Genomic DNA, 20,165 nt, shown 5'->3' on the forward strand with positions numbered 1-20,165 from the left:
TGCACTTGCTGATGATAGTTTTTTTGAGACAGCCCCCCTCGGGTATGTAGTGAGGGAGGAAAGGTTTCATGGTGATGTGTCTACACCCCTTGACTCTTTGGGTTGCTGAGGTTAGGACTCCAGCAAGGTGCCAGCAACAGCCGGGCTAGCCATCCCAGCTTCGGCAGTGCCCAGAGTCTAGTTGCAAGAGTGAGTGAGTAGCCCTCAGCTCCAAATTTGGGACTAGCAAAGCAGGGCCCACCCAGGTCTGTTCATTGTTATTGTAGCTCTACTGTGGGTTTCTGTGGATCTCAGTTTATGTGTTTAGCACAAGCCTGGCAGCCCACAGCCAATGAGCGCCAGTGCACTTTCCAGTTTGAAGGTTCATCCCAAGAGGCTGGGCACAGTTTCCCTCCTCAAGGGGTCTACTGCGAATAGCAGGCCTTCCCTCTTCTCACTCTGCATAGTTGTGGGATGTACCTAAGTGCGGCTGGCCATATACAACCTCAAGAGACCTGCTCTGATGGGAAAACATGTGTATCTCCCTCAGACATACTGAAAAATCAAAACAATACATGTTGCAGTTTGACGAAGATGTGTCAGCTCACTGATTGGTGCAAAAACAATTGATGGACAGAATGCAGAACAATGTCATACATTCACCGCAGTACAGAGATCTGGGCCTAAATCCATCGTTTTTTTGCACTCCACACCACCCCAGTTCAGACATGGCCATATGCAAAACAGCCTTGACCCTGTGACTCATGGGAACAGTCCAGCCCGAACTGCCAAGCCATGTCTTTCCTGGACCGGAATCAATCATCCTAGGACCGGTTTCTGGCTATTAGTCGTCTTCAGCCAGGATAGCTTGACTCCAGTGGTGTGGAGAGCATGGGACTCACGTCTGAGCATACCCATCCCACTCGGGGTGACAAATGCAAAAACAACAATTGATGGACAGAATGCAGAACAATGTCATACATTCACCCCAGTACAGAGATCTGGGCCTAAATCCACAGTTTTTTTGCACCCCACAACACCCCAGTTCAGACATGGCCATATGCAAAACAGCCTTAACCCTGTGCCTCATGGGAACAGTCCAGCCCGAACTGCCAAGCCATGTCTTTCCTGGACCGGAGTCAAGCATCCTAGGACCAGTTTCTGGCTATCAGCCGTCTTCAGCCAGGATAGCTTGACTCCAGTGGTGTGGAGAGCATGGGACTCACGTCTGAGCATGCCCATCCCATTCGGGGTTACAAATGCAAAAACAACAATTGATGGACAGAATGCAGAACAATGTCATACATTCACCCCAATACAGAGATCTGGGCCTAAATCCATCGTTTTTTTGCACTCCACACCACCCCAGAGTGGGATGGGTATGCTCAGACGTGAGTCCCATGCTCTCCACACCACTGGAGTCAAGCTATCCTGGCTGAAGACGGCTGATAGCCAGAAATCGGTCCTAGGATGCTTGATTCCGGTCCAGGAAAGACATGGCTTGGCAGTTCGGGCTGGACTGTTCCCATGAGGCACAGGGTCAAGGCTGATTTGCATATGTCCATGTCTGAACTGGGGTGGTGTGGAGTGCAAAAAAACTATGGATTTAGGCCCAGATCTCTGTACTGGGGTGAATGTATGACATTGTTCTGCATTCTGTCCATCAACTGTAGTTTTGCATAGCCAACTGATTGGTGGCATCAAGAGAGATGCAGAGCTCCATGCAAATCTAAAGAAAACCATGCCACCAGCCTCGAGAAAGTTCATATAGAAGGGGCCTGCCTTGAGAAACCTCCCCTCAAGAACAAACTCTGCGCCTTCCTGTGCTAGTCTCCCAAGCACACCTTCAACTAGAAGGAAGTTTGGTTCTTTGCACCTATGAATGTGAGGCACCGCCGTGCATAGCCCTTGGCACTATTGAGTAACAGTTCCATTAAAATGTAATGATATAAACGTCTATTATTCACTTCCTCCTAACTGTTCTTTCCCTTCAACTTTGTCAATTACAATTCTTATGAATGGCTTTGAGTAAAACAGTCTCACTATTATTGTCCCCCTGGGGCTATCATTTTCTACTATAGTCCGGAAATATTTCTTTCACGATTTACCATTGTATGCGCACAGATAAATAATGCGTGTTAAAGGTATACACAGAACGCCTAAAAGCAGGGCACAATTGTTAATGCGTGTAAGATGATTATGAAACATTAGTTGATAATGTGATTCGGCCACGCGTCCCCTGGGATGGAAGAGGCATGAAACCCAATCTCCTTCCTGCGAAAAGGTGTTTTCTTGGGCGGAATCGGGGTAAATGCGGAAGGGGCCGCTCACTCACGCTCACTTCACCTAAGACACACGACCCATGAGCTGCGCGAGCTACATAGCAGGGGCCCAGAGGGGAAGAGCCGAGCACCGGTGACAGCGGGGAGACGAGGGCAGCCGCCTACTACTGAAGAAACACTTCCAGCAGAGAAGGTAACTGAGGTGAAACAAGCACGCACTGCGCGTTTCCGGCCCTACGGAGCAACTTCCATTGTTTGTCACTAGGTTAGGGGGGTCCGTCTACGCGGGAGAGGAATGTGGCCTAAAGACCAGAGCTGCCGACCTCTGAGCTGGGGAACCAGTTTTGCGTCTGGCTTTGGCTCAACATCCTGTGATTCTGGGCAAATCCCCCAATGTCCCCGTGCCTCCTAAAAATTAATGTGTACTTGTGTAATGTACCTGGTGCTAATGTAAAGAGCCCCAATACCTTCGGGTCGAGCTCGCGCTATATAAAACTGCAAAAAAAAAGATAAAAAGACGCAGGGTAGGAAATCACTCAGGAAATTCATCCCAATTTAGCGGATTGGACACATAGGCACTCCTAATTAAACTTACTGCCGGGGCTAGTATGGCAGTTGACCCAACGCAATATAACGCTGTTTATATATGTTAAATATGATATTGCATTGAAGATTTTATGTGCGTCACACGCAAGATTTTAGTTAATGACGTCTATAGTGTTCTGGGATCGCCACTTTAACCTTTCTGAAAGTTATCCACCTACATTGGCAACGCTTACAATTAGTTACGTGGTTAGTGTTACAGATTTTTTTTAAAGCATGGTACAATTATACGTTTTTTTTGCGAGGATTTGATCATTTTAGTTTAAGGTATATCCAAGGGTTAGCTTAATTATAAATTCCTATAGGAGTGTTTTTATGTATTGTACTCGTTTGTATAGAGCAGGAAACAACAGCTGCTGCATGTCAGACAATTTAGAGATACATTAAAGATGGCGCACATTCGGTGGGGTTTTACATATTGACCCTGCACTATATTCATGTTACATTACATAATTTGAAGTAGAGCGGGATTGAGGAGTTTTTCAAAAATCACAAGATTTACAGCCACATTCTTAAGGAGGAGTTAGATCTCAGGTGTCCACGTGCCATGGCCGGCCTTAGACCCTAGCGAATTCTACTTCCAGTGTAATAATCTGCTCATGTGTGATGATTGCTTATGTTGTTTTAGGGCACCCCATCCACTTCCTCTAACTACTGCCCAGTCCAAATGGAGCTACCACAACCTCCAACACAATTCTCAAACAGAGTTCACACCCTCATTTAATCCCACAAAACGCTCATTAAATAAAAACTGCTATTCGTTAGACCCCATATTATTGATAATGTTAGAGGTTTAGTACAAGTGCTATCTGCAACTAATTTTCTTCATTTGACTGCAAAGATGCTTCCTACCTAACTCACAAAGCTTTGCATCTAACTACTAGACACCTCACTACCGGCATCTAAAACGTTTTTTTTGAGCACTCAAAGAGCTATTGCATTTACCAGAGGTGCTTCTTAGTTTGGAAACAGATGTAACCATAGTCATTCTGAGAATATTCCATAATCCTTAGCCAAATGAATCCCCCATTTCTTTCTTTAATTGATATGTAATATCGGATGGTTTTTGCCATGTTCGCCAGTTGTACTCGATGACTCAATGGGCAGGCTGCTTTTTGCTCTCCTACTTAAGCTGAGCTCGAAAAGGGGAGAGTTAGATATTGCAACCTGTGAAAGTATGATTGGCGGGACTTGTCTTTGAGTTATGGTGTATGTCTGTATATCCTATCGTTCAAGTGAAAACGGTTGTCTATTGGTAGCTGGTTTCCCGATAGCATGACCTCTGAAAGGAGGTTTGAATGGTACACTCTTCCTGCAATTGGTGTCTGAGGGCTAGATGTAGGTAAATAGGATTTACCGAATCTAAAATGCCGAATTTTACTGATTCACTATTTTAGATTCGGTAAATCTTATGTAGTTAATATTTCAGTAATAAATACCGAATCGGTAAGATTCGGTATTTACCGAATCGGTATTCACGGATTCGGTATTTGCCATTCATTCCTATGGGCCTGGAGGCCCATAGGAATGAATGTCAATTACTGAATCTGTAATTACCGATTTGGTAAAATTGTGAAGAAGTCAGGGGTGGCAGGGTGTCACTTTGACACCCTGTTGCACCCTTGATTAGTGCTGGTGTGCATATGTGGCATACATACATGCCCTAAGGGCATGTATGTCTGTCACATGGCACAGGTTTAAATGCACATTTATGCATTTACATAGGAATTCATTATTTACCACCAACTAATAGTTCGTGGTAAATAACGAATTCTTAAAGCCCAGAATCACTGTTTACAGTGCTCCCTACATATCATTTACAGATTCGGTAAATGATGATTCGGTAAATACCGAATCGGTAAATGATGATTCGGTAAATACCGAATCGGTAAATACCGATTCGTTATTAACGAATCGGTAAAATAGCCACCTACATAGGAAAAGGCTTTTACCGGCCAGTAACGGGCGATTTCGGCCGTTACCGACTGGTAAAAGCCTACCTACATCTAGTCCTGTATCAAATCCTTCTTGGGCAGTCTTCTGTCTGCTGGTTGTAGTTTTATCCTTAAAATGGAGACTCTGAAGGCTCATTTGGATCTGAATTTTGGTTTGGATATTGTATGCATGTCAGAGTCTCTTGTCCGTTGTATGTAGGCTGTTGTCTTTTGGTTGCCTTTTTTCCAGTGGCAGATGTGAATAGGGATTGTGGCTTGAAATCCTCAAACAGATTTTAACAGGGTTGTCAATGACTTATTGTGTTTCAGTTTATGGGTTCATTTAATTGTCAATGTGTCCCAGTGTATGCGTATCCTTTCCCCGTGGTGCAAAGTGTCGTCCTTATTGCGGGTGTTCTACTTACCTGTTTGTGATTTTGGGTTGCATGTTTTAGTTAGTTTTAGTCTCAATGTCTGCCCGCCTGCAGTTTTCAATCTGGGACTTGATATCATCGGTCAAACTGTTATTTGATTGCTGTGTCATGTGCTATTGTTAAGGTTATGGTGTGTGGGCTTGTTTCTCTGTCTTTATATGTGGAAAGTTGTCTATGGTTCTTAACGTTCCCCTTGAGGGGTTCCACATCGAAGGCTGGGCCTAGAAGTCTTTCGCCAATCCTGTGCATGTGAAGAGTGGGTAATGAGTTTCAGTTCTTGTGTGGAATGAATCCCTCAGCTCTACTGTTTGTCTCTTTCTGTCCTAGTTATCATGTCACTGATCAATGATCATGTTGATGTCTCTATGGACGTGAGGCAACATGGCCTAAAAAACTTTACAATATGGCCCTAAATGGCCACCAAAATCAACCTAAATGCTCTTATACTTAGTCACTTTTTAATCTTCCATTACTATTGGTTCCGAAAGTGGTCTATAATTGTCCATTCAAATGCTCACCTTCTCTCCAAAGCCACTGTTTTTGCATAACTCATCCCCCTTTGGTACTATTCAAAAATATTGTTTGATTTCTTTATTGCATATAACCCTAGACAGTTCTAAGCGTAGCTTTGGGTCCACTTCTTTCAATCACTGGCTTTCTCTGTCCAGCCTCTTTCAACCATTGGCTTGACACTTTGTCAATCATGTCTTGATTCATCATATTAAAGTATTCATCTCTCACCTAATGCTGAAGCCTGATTAGATGTATCCTTCTGCCTCAGCTCCAGTGCATATTGAACTGCATGAGGGACTACTTTACGTGATAGCCCTCCCTTTCCATTTCTCCTGGCTCCCTCCCATGTATCTTGCTGTAATGTACCAAATCTTGTGTTAGCATGTTAGGTAATTTAAACAAGACCTATGTGCTTTGCAAATTATTGTTTTTGTAATATATTGAGATCCTATATTTTGGTCCTTTACTAATTTTCAAAGGAAATTAGCTTTGAGCGCCAGGGCTCTGATGAAGCTCTTCTTCTGTTTGTGGTGCTTTCATTCACCACTGAGTGCAACAGTCACTGCCAGGTGCATGCAAGGTAGATATGCCTATTCACCATGTTTACTGTGAAAATGTAGCTGCCACAGGAAGTCCATATGTATCCACCTGCCCTGCCTGCTCAGCCAATATGCACACTTACTCAACCACATACTAAGCTTAATTAACCAGGGGCCAGACTGGGGAACTAAAAGCAGCCCTTGCAAAAATGCACAAAATAGGTCTTCCTCTCCTCGTTCTATCTCTCACCATCAGTAGTGGCCGATGGCGTTTCAGTGCTCACAATGTAATTCGTTTTATTTATTTATTTAGTTAGCTAACTTTGGTCGGCCATATGCCGCAGTTTACTTCCCCCACCCTGCCCCTCCCCGTCCCACCACCCTGCAGCACTCCCTCCAGGAGCTGCTACTGCTCACCATCCATCCATCCATCCATTCTCCCTCTCCTTCCTTCTCTTTTCCCTCTCCAATCTCTCATGTCCCCATCTCCCTTTCTCAAAGCCCTTGCTGTGCCTGCTACAAATAATCTCGGACGCTGGTGAAAGTGACAGAGGCACTAGGAGTAACTTGGTCTTTCAAAATCAGCCTCCTATAGCTGAAGCCCACCGGCAAAATGCCAGCTGGAGTACAAGGCTAGTCCTGTACCAAACCACGTAGTGCAGGGCTTCCCAAACTGTGGGTCATGACTCACTGGTGGGTCGGTAGCCGATTTCTGGTGGTCGTTAAAGAGCAACCAGTGTGGCTCACTGGTTAGAGCAGGCAGACCCTGAAGCAGAGGTCAGACCCGGGACCAGGGTTCGATTCTCGACGCAGCAGGGTGTTGAGCTCAAATGTCCACGGACTCGATAATTCTCGCTTCGGTGCCTGACCTAATCATGGGTTCACACTCTGCAACTCTGGGCATTAAGCTTGCTTAATCTCCACAACGGCCCCCCGCGGCGGGATGCCTGGCTTTCACCTTGGGGATGCCCTGTAGGGGCTGTCACACAGGGAAAAACCAGGACGGGTTCCCAAGGCAAGCGCGGAGATACCCCTTCAGGGGTCGATTCTGGCGCTATATAAGAAACATAATAATAATAATAATATAGATGTCTATATTTATCTTGTCACATTTGCTGTGCTTCAAAGACCAAGGTCAAATTCCAGGCTATGTGTTCTGATAAATTTCTGCTTATTCTTTTAACATGGGGAATGGTGTTTAGTTTTCTTTCTATGACTGCAGAGTGAGAGGTGTTTTTCAAGTGTGAACTATGTGACAATCTTGCTGGGGTGCAGGAAAGTGTGAAAGAAAAGGCTGTAGGATATCCTTTTTTAACGCCCAACAAAATGTAAATAGCTGTAAATGAACTTTTCACATATTTCTGAATATATCAGCAGTTAATAAAGTAAAAATAACACACATTTCTCAGGGTGAACCTTACTATATTTTTTGCGGCTGTTTTTTATTGCACAAAGACATTTCAGAAGAGAATGTGGTCTCTATATGGGATCATATCCAAATATCCCACTTGTGTATGACTTTCAGGTGTAAATTGAGAAATATGGATGTGGCCTAACGACCAGAGCTGCCGACTTTGGCTCTGGGGAACCAGGTTTCAGTCCTGGCATTGACTCTGGACACATTTCTTAATTTCCTGTGTTTAAAAAAAAAATGAATGTGATTTTTTGTCATGTAATCTGGTGCTCATGTAAAGTGCTCCATTGCCCTAGGGCTTTTTAATGTTATATAAAACTGCAATAACAATCCCCTTTCAGGCTTAGAATGCTGCATAAATTAAGCAAAATAGAAGCAGAGAACTCTGTGCGGTTCCCATGTTTTGGTGGAGAGTAGCTCCAGTGACACTCTGAATCTGCTCATTTCAAATGTCTGTTTTTCTAGCTAAGTGTTAAAGGCTAGGAGTGCCATCCATGCCAAGCTAGAATGGGAAAAAATTTCTTGCCACTTTTACAGCAAAGTCTTTGAGCACAGGATTAGCACATTGCCATCCACACCAAGCTGTAAAATGACATTTGTATAGCTCTTCAGAGAAGAAACCTGTTTGAGGTGAACAGATTGAGAGTGTTGCTGGTGTTGCTCTCCTTCTAAACTTGAGAACTACCCAGAGTTCGCTGCTTCTTTTTTGCATAATTTATTCAGAATTCTAAGCCTGAAAAGGAATAGTTTTGACCTATACTGGGTGCTCCCTTGTTTCTGGAAAAAAAGAAACCTCTTCTGAAGAGCTATAATGATAGCAAAACACATGTCAGGGCTTGCTTTTATTCATTTCAGGTTGGCTTGGATGGTATTTTACCAACCTAAGGCTGTAACGCTGTGCCTGGAGTGGTAGGGATTCAGAAAAGGGGGTGGTGATGAACAGAGTGTCTGAATTAAGCAGACCACTCTTACCCAGTCCAAAGATCAGGGCTTGATCCATCACCGATATTTATCTCACTGCACCATCCCAGCTCAGAACCTGGCTATATGCAAATCAGTCTGTCCCTGGCCCAGTGCATCATGGGAACAGGGCAGACTAAACTACCAAGCCAATTCTTCACCAGAAAGGAGACAAGCTACCGGGGACCGGCTTCTGGCATTTCAGCCGTCTTCGGCCCGGCTTGCTTGAATCCTGATGGTGCAGTGAGAAAGGGACTCATGTCTGAGTATACCCTGCACACCTATAGTGGCCAAAAACGATTCAGAAAAGGGGGTGGTGATGAACAGAGTGTCTGAATTAAGCAGACCACTCTTACCCAGTCCAAAGATCAGGGCTTGATCCATCACCGTTATTTATCTCACTCCACCATAAGCGTGGAAGGGTATACTCAGATGTGAGTCCCTTGCTTATTGCACCATCAGGATTCAAGCAAGCCGGGCCGAAGACGGCTGTAATGCCAGAAACCGGTCCCCGGAAGCTTGTTTCCTTTCCAGTATAAGAATTGGCTTGGTAGTTTGGTCTACCCTGTTCCCATGATGCACTGGGCCAGGGACAGACTAATATGCATGTAGCCAGGTTCTGAGCTGGGATGTGCAGTGAGCTAAAAAACGGTGATGGATCAAGCCCTGATCTGTTGACTGGGTATGAGTGTTCTGTTTAATTCAGATACTCTGTCCATCACCACCCCCTTTTCTGAATCGTTTTGTCCACCATAAGCGTGGAAGGGTATACTCAGATGTGAGTCCCTTGCTCATTGCACCATCAGGATTCAAGCAAGCCGGGCCGAAGACGGCTGTAATGCCAGAAACCGGTCCCCGGAAGCTTGTTTCCTTCCCAGTATAAGAATTGGCTTGGTAGTTTGGTCTGCCCTGTTCCCATGATGCACTGGGCCAGGGACAGACTAATTTGCATGTAGCCAGGTTCTGAGCTGGGATGGTGCAGTGAGCTAAAAAACGGTGATGGATCAAGCCCTGATCTGTTGACTGGGTATGAGTGTTCTGTTTAATTCAGATACTCTGTCCATCACCACCCCCTTTTCTGAATCGTTTTGTCCACCATAAGCGTGGAAGGGTATACTCAGATGTGAGTCCCTTGCTCATTGCACCATCAGGATTCAAGCAAGCCGGGCCGAAGATGGCTGTAATGCCAGAAACCGGTCCCCGGAAGCTTGTTTCCTTCCCAGTATAAGAATTGGCTTGGTAGTTTGGTCTGCCCTGTTCCCATGATGCACTGGGCCAGGGACAGACTAATTTGCATGTAGCCAGGTTCTGAGCTGGGATGGTGCAGTGAGCTAAAAAACGGTGATGGATCAAGCCCTGATCTGTTGACTGGGTATGAGTGTTCTGTTTAATTCAGATACTCTGTCCATCACCACCCCATTTTCTGAATTGGAGTGGTAGGGGGCTTTTCTCATTTTACAGCTCAGCATGGATGGCACTGTACTAATACTATGCTTAAAGACTTTGCTGTGGAAGTGGCAAGATACTTGGGGTCGATTCAGATTCGGGAAAAAAAACGTCCGTACGATTTGCATCCGGAGCCCTCTCCGTACGAATCGTACCCGTCCGTCCGAGTCGCGTAGTACGATCCGTATTCCGTGAATCCATCCGAATCGTCCCGATCCGTACGTATTGCAAGGCTGAAACTGTGAACCGTACGACTCGTACACATGCCGTACGGCTCGTACACATGCCGTACGACCGGATGAGTATGATCCGGACCGGGGTATGAGGACGCGATTCGTACGGTCCACATCAGGTAAGGGCGAGTCGTACGGAAAAGCACACAAACACATACACACCGTACGGTCCGTACACTCCATGATCGCAGGGGTACGGTGCGTACCCCTGCGATCATGGGGTGTACGAGCCGTACCCCATGTACGATGGGTGTACGAGCCGTACCCCATGTACGATGGGTGTACGAGCCGTACGAGTTGTACACCCATCGTACATTGGGTACATCTCGTACACCCATCGTACATAAGGTACGGTTCGAACACCCATCGTACATGGGGTACGGCTCATACACCCATCGTACATGGGGTACGGCTCGTACACCCATCGTACATGGGGTACGGCTCGTACACCCATCGTACATGGGGTGCGGCTCGTACACCCATCATACATGGGGTAAGGCTCGTACACCCATCGTACATGGGGTACGGCTCGTACACCCCATGATCGCAGGAGTACGCACCGTACCCCTGCAATCATGGGGGGTACACACCGTCCCCGGGGGTCCATTCCGTACCTGTTTCAGCGCGAACTCTGCTTTTACAGCTGTTTTCAGCTCCCGTAGAAAAAGGGTCGTACGGTGCGTACCCGACACGTGTCGTACTTGCTGGGTCGTAAAAATCAGCCGCGGACCGTACAGATGTCGCATACAGCGGGTTCCGAGGAAGAATCGTACAGAGATTAGAGTCGTACGGTCTCTGTACGACTCGTACGGAGTACGGCTCCTGGTACGAATCGTACTTCGTCGTACGTGCGGGGGACGTTGCAGGGTACGAGTCGTACGGGAAAAACGCTCCGAACGGCTATTCGGAGCGGTTATTCCCGATTCGGAATCGGCCCCTTAATGTTTGTTAATGTTTTTTCATCTGACTTGGTTCAATTGGGTCACTCCACATCCCCAGCTATACAACTGGTAATTTCTTTAAATATCTCCAAAACTACTTTCAACGAATTTACACCATTTAACACAAAGGACGCTTTCTGGCAAATTTGGTGTAATTCCGTTCAGCAGTTTGGGCTGTAGCTGTGTCTAAAGTTTCCTTTTGGAAATTAACATGGAGAAAAAGCATTTTGGGACCCCCCCTTTTTCTCAGCCTTCGCTTGACGAATCACCCAGAAATTTTCAGCACATCAGCTGAAGTGGCAAATTAGTTTAAAAACTTTTGCGAAGATTCGTCAAACAACACCAAAGTTATTGGCACATGAAAAAATGCTCTTTGTATGGAAACTACATCGTAAGTATAACTACCTACTGTTGACAGTCATTAGGATATATATATATATATATATATATATATATATATATATATATATATATATATATATATATATATATATATATATATATACCAAAACTTGCGGGAAACCCCATTTGAGGATGGCCACAGGAAGAAAAGAATTGTCCTTAAGTTCATGGGCAGCATGCCAGTGGTCGAGGCTTCAGGTGCTGATCATCAAGGAATGAGCCACCAAACGCGTTTCTAGAGTCTGAGCTCTCTTCGTCAGTGGCGTGTTATCGAAGACAACTGAAAGCGCTGATTGACTTGCGCATTTACGGTGTAAAGCCTGCTGTGGAAGGCGTGGCTCACCGCACGGCATCCTGGTCGTGGTAGTGCGCTGTCTTATTTCCAAGTGGGCGCGCATCTTCAGTGTCGAATTAAAACAAGTGAATCCCAAGTGGGTCTGATGAGGGCATGCTGGAGTCGGCCACCCCGCTTCTTTACTGTCCATGAGACACAGAAGAAACCACCCTGCAGTGGCATCTGCATACTTCCTCCTCGCACTCCAAACCCCGGACTGGTGTTTGGCGGGGACCCGCCGACAGCGGCAGTGGACCTTCCTCACGACCGGGACCGACCGTTACTTATACCAAAACTTGCAGGAAACCCCATTTGAGGATGGCCACAGGAAGAAAACAATTGTCCTTAATTTCATGGGCAGCATGCCAGTGGTCGAGGCTTCAGGTGCTGATCATCAAGGAATGAGCCGCCAAACGCGTTTCGAGAGTCTGAGCTCTCTTCGTCAGTGGCGTGTTATCGAAGACAACTGAAAGCGCTGATTGACTTGCGCATTTACGGTGTAAAGCCTGCTGTGGAAGGCGTGGCTCACCGCACGGCATCCTGGTCGTGGTAGTGCGCTGTCTTATTTCCAAGTGGGCGCGCATCTTCAGTGTCGAATTAAAACAAGTGAATCCCAAGTGGGTCTGATGAGGGCATGCTGGAGTCGGCCACCCCGCTTCTTTACTGTCCATGAGACACAGTAGAAACTACCGTGCAGTGGCATCTGCATACTTCCTCCTCGCACTCCAAACCCCGGACTGGTGTTTGGCGGGGACCCGCCGACAGCGGCGGTGGACCTTCCTCACGACCGGGACCGGCCGTTACTTATACCAAAACTTGCAGGAAACCCCATTTGAGGATGTCCACAGGAAGAAAAGGATTGTCCTTAAGTTCATGGGCAGCATGCCAGTGGTCGAGGCTTCAGGTGCTGATCATCAAGGAATGAGCCGCCAAACGCGTTTCGAGAGTCTGAGATCTCTTCGTCAGTGGCGTGTTATCGAAGACAACTGAAAGCGCTGATTGACTTGCGCATTTACGGTGTAAAGCCTGCTGTGGAAGGCGTGGCTCACCGCACGGCATCCTGGTCGTGGTAGTGCGCTGTCTTATTTCCAAGTGGGCGCACAGCTTCAGTGTCGAATTAAAACAAGTGAATCCCAAGTGGGTCTGATGAGGGCATGCTGGAGTCGGCCACCCCGCTTCTTTACTGTCCATGAGACACAGTAGAAACCACCCTGCAGTGGCATCTGCATACTTCCTCCTCGCACTCCAAACCCCGGACTGGTGTTTGGTGGGGACCCACCGACAGCGGCGGTGGACCTTCCTCACGACCGGGACCGGCTGTTACTTATACCAAAACTTGCAGGAAACCCCATTTGAGGATGGCCACAGGAAGAAAAGAATTGTCCTTAAGTTCATGGGCAGCATGTACACCCATCGTACATAAGGTACGGTTCGAACACCCATCGTACATGGGGTACGGCTCGTACACCCATCGTACATGGGGTACGGCTTGTACACCCATTGTACATGGGGTACGGCTCGTACACCCATCGTACATGGGGTACGGCTCGTACACCCATCGTACATGGGTAAGGCTCGTACACCCATCGTACATGGGGTACGGCTCATACACCCCATGATCGCAGGAGTACGCACCGTACCCCTGCAATCATGGGGGGTACACACCGTCCCCGGGGGGCCATTCCGTACCTGTTTCAGCGCGAACTCTGCTTTTACAGCTGTTTTCAGCTCCCGTAGAAAAAGGGACGTACGGTGCGTACCCGACATGTGTCGTACTTGCTGGGTCGTAAAAATCAGCCGCGGACCGTACAGATGGCGCGTACAGCGGGTTCCGAGGAAGAATCGTACAGAGATTAGAGTCGTACGGTCTCTGTATGACTCGTACGGAGTACGGCTTCTGGTACGAATCGTACTTCGTCGTACGTGCGGGGGACGTTGCAGGGTACGAGTCGTACGGGAAAAACGCTCCGAACGGCTATTCGGAGCGGTTATTCCCGATTCGGAATCGGCCCCTTAATGTTTGTTAATGTTTTTTCATCTGACTTGGTTCAATTGGGTCACTCCACATCCCCAGCTATACAACTGGTAATTTCTTTAAATATCTCCAAAACTACTTTAAACGAATTTACACCATTTAACACAAAGGACGCTTTCTGACAAATTTGGTGTAATTCCGTTCAGCAGTTTGGGCTGTAGCTGTGTCTAAAGTTTCCTTTTGGAAATTAACATGGAGAAAAAGCGTTTTGGGACCCCCCTTTTTTCTCAGCCTTCGCTTGACGAATCACCCAGAAATTTTCAGCACATCAGCTGAAGTGGCAAATTAGTTTAAAAACTTTTGCGAAGATTCGTCAAACAACACCAAAGTTATTGGCACATGAAAAAATGCTCTTTGTATGGAAACTACATCGTAAGTATAACTACCTACTGTTGACAGTCATTAGGATATATATATATATATATATATATATATATATATATATATATATATATATATATATATATATATATATACATGCAAAAATAGTCCTCCTCTTTCCGGGCAGACAAGGGGGCACAACAGGATTTTAATTTGCAGGAAGGATGTAGCATAACGCGTTTCAGCTTTCACCTACGTCAGATGCATTACCTTCCCAAATGCCACTGACGCTGAAATCCTAAGTGTCTCTTATGCTGGCTCATCTCAAGTAGAATGTTGCACATCTGAGCCTCGTTTCAACAGGAATCACTTTGATAGTTCACAGTGGGAAGACTGCAACTCCCAGAATGCAGTTTGTTCAAGTTGCGGTGTCGCGGTAAGTGATCCTGTTAGCCAGCTGCTTGTGGTGCATCCAGTTGGAAGGCTGGCTATGAGCGTGGTCAGGTTAAGGATTACAGCGTGTTTTCTGGGCGAAAAACTTCTCTTAAAACCTGCACTTCCTACCTCGCGGTCCCTTCGGCAGCAGGTCTGGGACATCATTAAAGTAGCAATGTCTCTCCGCGAGTTCGCAGACTATCCTTGATAGCAGGGTCTCTGAGCCATAGGGTGCGAGGCGGTCTGGGTAACAGCCATAACCCAAGACACTTTAAGAAAGGGCCTCCCTTGCGCGTAATGGCAGCGCGCTAAAATGCAAAAATAGTGACTAGGGGTCCGTCATAGGAGCCAGCGGCATAACATGACAAGGCTATTTATATGAGTGGCAGCAGACTATGGAGGAATGTACGAACCTTGTGAACTGCGGGGGTGCCCATGTGGTGGCACAATCAGGAAAAATTCAATCAAACTCCCGGAGTTCAGTTAACAAAGCTCCTGACATCAACTAAGAGCTGTGCTATTGGGACATGAACAACCTATCCCCTTCCTCCATTCATGAACTGCTGCCAATGAGAATCCATCTTTCATTTTAAAAGACATTGTTAAGGTGCATGCTGTTTTATTTCAAGGCGAGCCGAGGAAGGCAAACGCTGAAATGCGTCCTCGCACGAATAAAGCTAATTTCATGGAACCCCATGAGTGCAGTATGTTTCCTACGGAGACTTGAGCTTTCATTTTCAATGGACCCATCTCCATTTTTTCGAGCACCGGTCACCAAGAGTGCAGCACGCCATTAGGTGGATAATGGAGCGGGATATGACTACACGGCGATGTGCACCGCCATGCAGGTAACACTTGGGATAGAAGCCGACATCGTCGTCAGTCAGACAGACTGTTGGGGATACGGCGATCTACCGACCCCAGCTTCATGTTCCACGGGACCTCATGGCTGACTAGGGGTCCGTCATAGGAGCCAGCGGCAGAACATGACAAGGCTATTTATATGAGTGGCAGCAGACTATGGAGGAATGTACGAACCTTGTGAACTGCGGGGGTGCCCATGTGGTGGCACAATCAGGAAAAATTCAATCAAACTCCCGGAGTTCAGTTAACAAAGCTCCTGACATCAACTAAGAGCTGTGCTATTGGGACGTGGACAACCTATCCCCTTCCTCCATTCATGAACTGCTGCCAATGAGAATCCATCTTTCATTTTAAAAGACATTGTTAAGGTGCATGCTGTTTTAAATCATGGCGAGCTGAGGAAGGCAAACGCTGAAACGCGTCCTCGCACGAATAAAGCTAATTTGATGGAACCCCATGAGTGCAGTATGCTTCCTACGGAGACTTGAGCTTGCATTTTCAATGGACCCACCTCCATTTTTTCGAGCACCGGTCACCAAGAGTGCAGCATGCCATTAGGTGGATAATGGAGCGGGATATGACTACACGGCGCTGTGCACCGCCATGCAGGTAACACTTGGGACAGAAGCCGACATCGTCGTCAGTCAGACAGACTGTTGGGGATACGGCGATCTACCGACCCCAGCTTCATGTTCCACGTGACCTCACGGCTGACTAGCGGTCCGTCATAGGAGCCAGCGGCATAACATGACAAGGCTATTTATATGAGTGGCAGCAGACTATGGAGGAATGTACGAACCTTGTGAACTGCGGGGGTGCCCATGTGGTGGCACAATCAGGAAAAATTCAATCAAACTCCCGGAGTTCAGTTAACAAAGCTCCTGACATCAACTAAGAGCTGTGCTATTGGGACATCATTCAGCTCCAACTCAAAGGGCTTAAAAAATATGATAAGCCCTCGTAGGGTCATGCATATAATGAACCAGTAGATCTACTGCAACTTTAAAAAAATGTTCCTATGAGGTTTGGTGCGCTCCCTGCGGCACCCACAAAAATATAAGAAAGCTTGGTGATGCCTTTGCCCCTTGTAGGGGTACCATGAGGTCCCATCCGAGTACCCAATAACTTTAAAACTGTGGGGGCCGCAGGGGGGAGGCACATGAACACCACTGCCTCACCAACTTTCCAACCAGCAAGATCCAACAATCTTTTTAATTGTTTTGTGAGTGCCCTGGTCCCAAGTCGAGCACCCACAACACTATGGGCCTATTAGGATGGAGGGCGGATAGCCCCTGCCGGGCCGGCGGTAGTCACCGCTGGCCCAGCGGGGGCAATCCGCCCGCGATCCATACCTGAAAGACCTCCTGTCATATTAGTGTGGCTGGGGGGTCCGCGGCGGATGGAAAGGCGGACTGTTGCTTTTAAGCCGGTCGTCTCGTCGACTGGGCAGAAAAGCAGCATGATATGGTGGCGGTGTCTGCAAGACACCACCATCCATATCACGATGAAGGCGGAGAGCACCCTTACCATGGCGGCGTTGCCACCATGGAAAGGCATGCTGTTGCTGTTGGGGGCCTGTTGCAGGCCCCCAGGGTGTTGGGGGGTGGTGGGTGCACATGGGGTGTACCTATGGTACCCCCCTGCATTTGCATGCACAAGGTGGCAGGCACTGCACAGTGCCTGTCACATTGTGCATGCAAATGCACAACATGCATTTTTTACATTGCGGCGGGTGCGGCGCAATGTAAAAGATGCAGAATGCGCCCGTCAGTGTGACAGGCGCATCCTAATTAGAATGGCGGGACCACAGCAACATGGGCCTGTGCTATGATACGGTGGTGAGCGAACATAATCCGCCCACCATCGTAATAGGCCCCTAAGTGTCCTTGAGCTGGTAGGGGGAGGCCCAAGGCCCCAGCGACTCCGCTAGCTCCCCTGTCAGAACCCATCCTGGAGGGAGCCAGTTTCATTCACTTGCTCCCACCTGGCAGAAGCAGCTTTTGTTTCTGCTATTGTCAGGTGAGAGAAAACATATTTTCCCTGCCGGGAAAGCATGCACAGTGAGTTAGGTTTCTGTTCCCTGCAAACGATCTCTTTGGCAGGGAACAATACAGCATCCAGGAGAAGGAGTACCCAGGACACTGGCTTACATTGGACCCTGGGTTATACCCCTTCACCTTTATATAAAATGTGCTGACTGCCACTTTGGGGATTTATAATTGAAAAATACTGACCAATCCTCCTTTTTTTTCCTAATTTGTAATGTGGTCCCGCAGTACTCTTATATAGAAAAAGAAAAATTGGTTTTGGGCCCCCCAACAATGCCTACAGGATAGGGTATCCCTATCCTTCTGTCCTATATATTTGTTTATTTTTCAGGACACAGGGTCTGAGTCCCTGTAATGGTGCCAAACATCTTTGTTGATGTGAGGCAGCAAATCAGGTCCTGTATTTTGATCTGCAGGTTCTTGGTACTCCCATGGTCTGATATATCTGTAAATTCTTAACACCAATTTCTCAAACACTACTGAACAGATTTACACCAAATCACAAAAAGCACACTTTCAGGTAAACATCTAGCTTTCTGCCAAATTTGGTGAAATTACGTTCAAGCTGTTTTGTCTGTAGCTGTGTCTAAAGTTCCTATTGTAAATTGTAAATTGCTTGGGGAATACACGTTTTGCGACCCCCCTTCCTTTTTTATCAGACCTCACCTGATGGATCACCTGGAAGGAGCTGAGGTGAAGGAACCTTTTTTTTCTCTAAAGTTTTATGAAGATTCGTCAAACAGAGCCAAAGTTATTGACAAACCAAAAATCCATTTCCTATGGAAACACAGTTCTAACTATAAATAAACAGTGGCAACCACCACTGTGTAATATAGATATATTACATATATATTATTATAAATATATAATCACTGAAAAACAAAAGTTAAAGTGTTGTTACAGTTAGGTAGAAATGTCAGATTAAATGTAAGTTTTTAAACTTAGAAGACCACTGAGAGTTGCCAATTATAATTAACTGAAGCAACTATAACTTATGCCCTCACCATGTACAGTGTTGTCATCAATGATGGAATTTCAGATGTCATCAGTGATGTTATCAATGATGTCATAGAACATGTCATGAGGGATATAATATGTAAGGACATACGCAGTGTGTTTGTAAGTTTAGGTTCTGTTTATCCCCCTTGAATAAATTGTTGAAAAATCAATGGTCGGCAGTGAGGATCAAAATGTTTAGTTGGTTCTGTGGTTGCAATATTTACTATTTAATTATAATTTAGTGCATTTTTTACATCATTTTCAAAATTTGCAGATGTCACAAAAAATATTCTTTCTGGCTAAAATCGATAAAGAGACTGTGCTCCATAATATAATTGTTTCGCCACGTAATTTAGATACCCTTGCTGCATAATTTGGTCAGCCGTGCTGCATAACCCTAGTAGTCCCGGCAGTGTTAAAATTCTAAAGCTCCTCCAAGTGGTTTAGGGTAGGTCTTGAATATGAAATCTGTATTTCACAGGAGACCATGAAATATTTCCCATATTTCACGGTTCCATGTGCTATATGCACGTAGATCCCATTGCATTTTGTGCAATAAAAGTACCAAAACATAAAAATATATATATATATTTATATATATACACACACACACACACATATATATATCACACGGCCAAGTACCGTCAACCTTCTGAGGGTGTCACGCCAGACTGAAGGAGCACATCAGTCAACAATAAAATCCCACCAACAAAAGACAAATAAGGTGCTCACTCGTGGTGGATCCAGTTTCCCAACGTGATTTTAATGACCGGCACATCAAAACCTCTATACTTTTTTTGACTTGCAAATAACCTTGATAACATTGCATTAACATTTAAAGTGTATAGGGACAACATAAACAAATGACATGGTGTAAAAACTAATATACAAAGCACAGTGTCACTATGGGCACCACATTGGAATGGTGGAGAGCAGATATAATGTCACTCACATTGCATAAATATTCTATGTTGAGAAAATGCATAGGCATACACAGTGCACAATATATATATATATACACATATATACATATATGCATATATATACATACATACATATATATATATGTATATATATATATATATATTGTGCACTGTGTATGCCTATGCATTTTCTCAACATAGAATATTTATGCAATATATATATATATATATATATATATATATATATATATATATATATATATATATATATATATATATATATATATATATATATATATATATATATATATATATATATATATATATATATGATAAAACTTGCATCTATTAAATAGAGCCACAGTGGGCAACAATTGTACGTTCTCTAAGGTGCTAGTGTTTATGGGCTCAGTGGAGGCCCCAATATAAACCTGACATATCCTAAACATCAAAGGAATCTGTTGTACACATCGCCCAAAATATGAAAAAATTTAAAATATATCTTGTCCACAAATAGATCTTAGCA

The 20,165-nt window shown here is 45.5% G+C and overlaps 1 protein-coding gene across 1 annotated transcript in view; it reads left to right on the forward strand.

The window, feature by feature from the left end:
• The first annotated feature begins 2,319 nt into the window (after positions 1 to 2,319).
• LOC147710875 (mucin-5B-like) overlaps positions 2,320 to 20,165 on the forward strand; it is a 208,871-nt gene continuing 191,025 nt past the window's right edge. The window contains exon 1 of the mRNA XM_086920069.1: positions 2,320 to 2,454. The gene's annotated coding sequence lies outside the window, so the exon portion shown is untranslated. The remainder of the gene's footprint in view (positions 2,455 to 20,165) is intronic.

The sequence above is a fragment of the Lissotriton vulgaris genome, chromosome 5 (assembly GCF_964263255.1).
Source record: "Lissotriton vulgaris chromosome 5, aLisVul1.2, whole genome shotgun sequence".
Lineage (NCBI taxonomy): Eukaryota > Metazoa > Chordata > Amphibia > Caudata > Salamandridae > Lissotriton > Lissotriton vulgaris.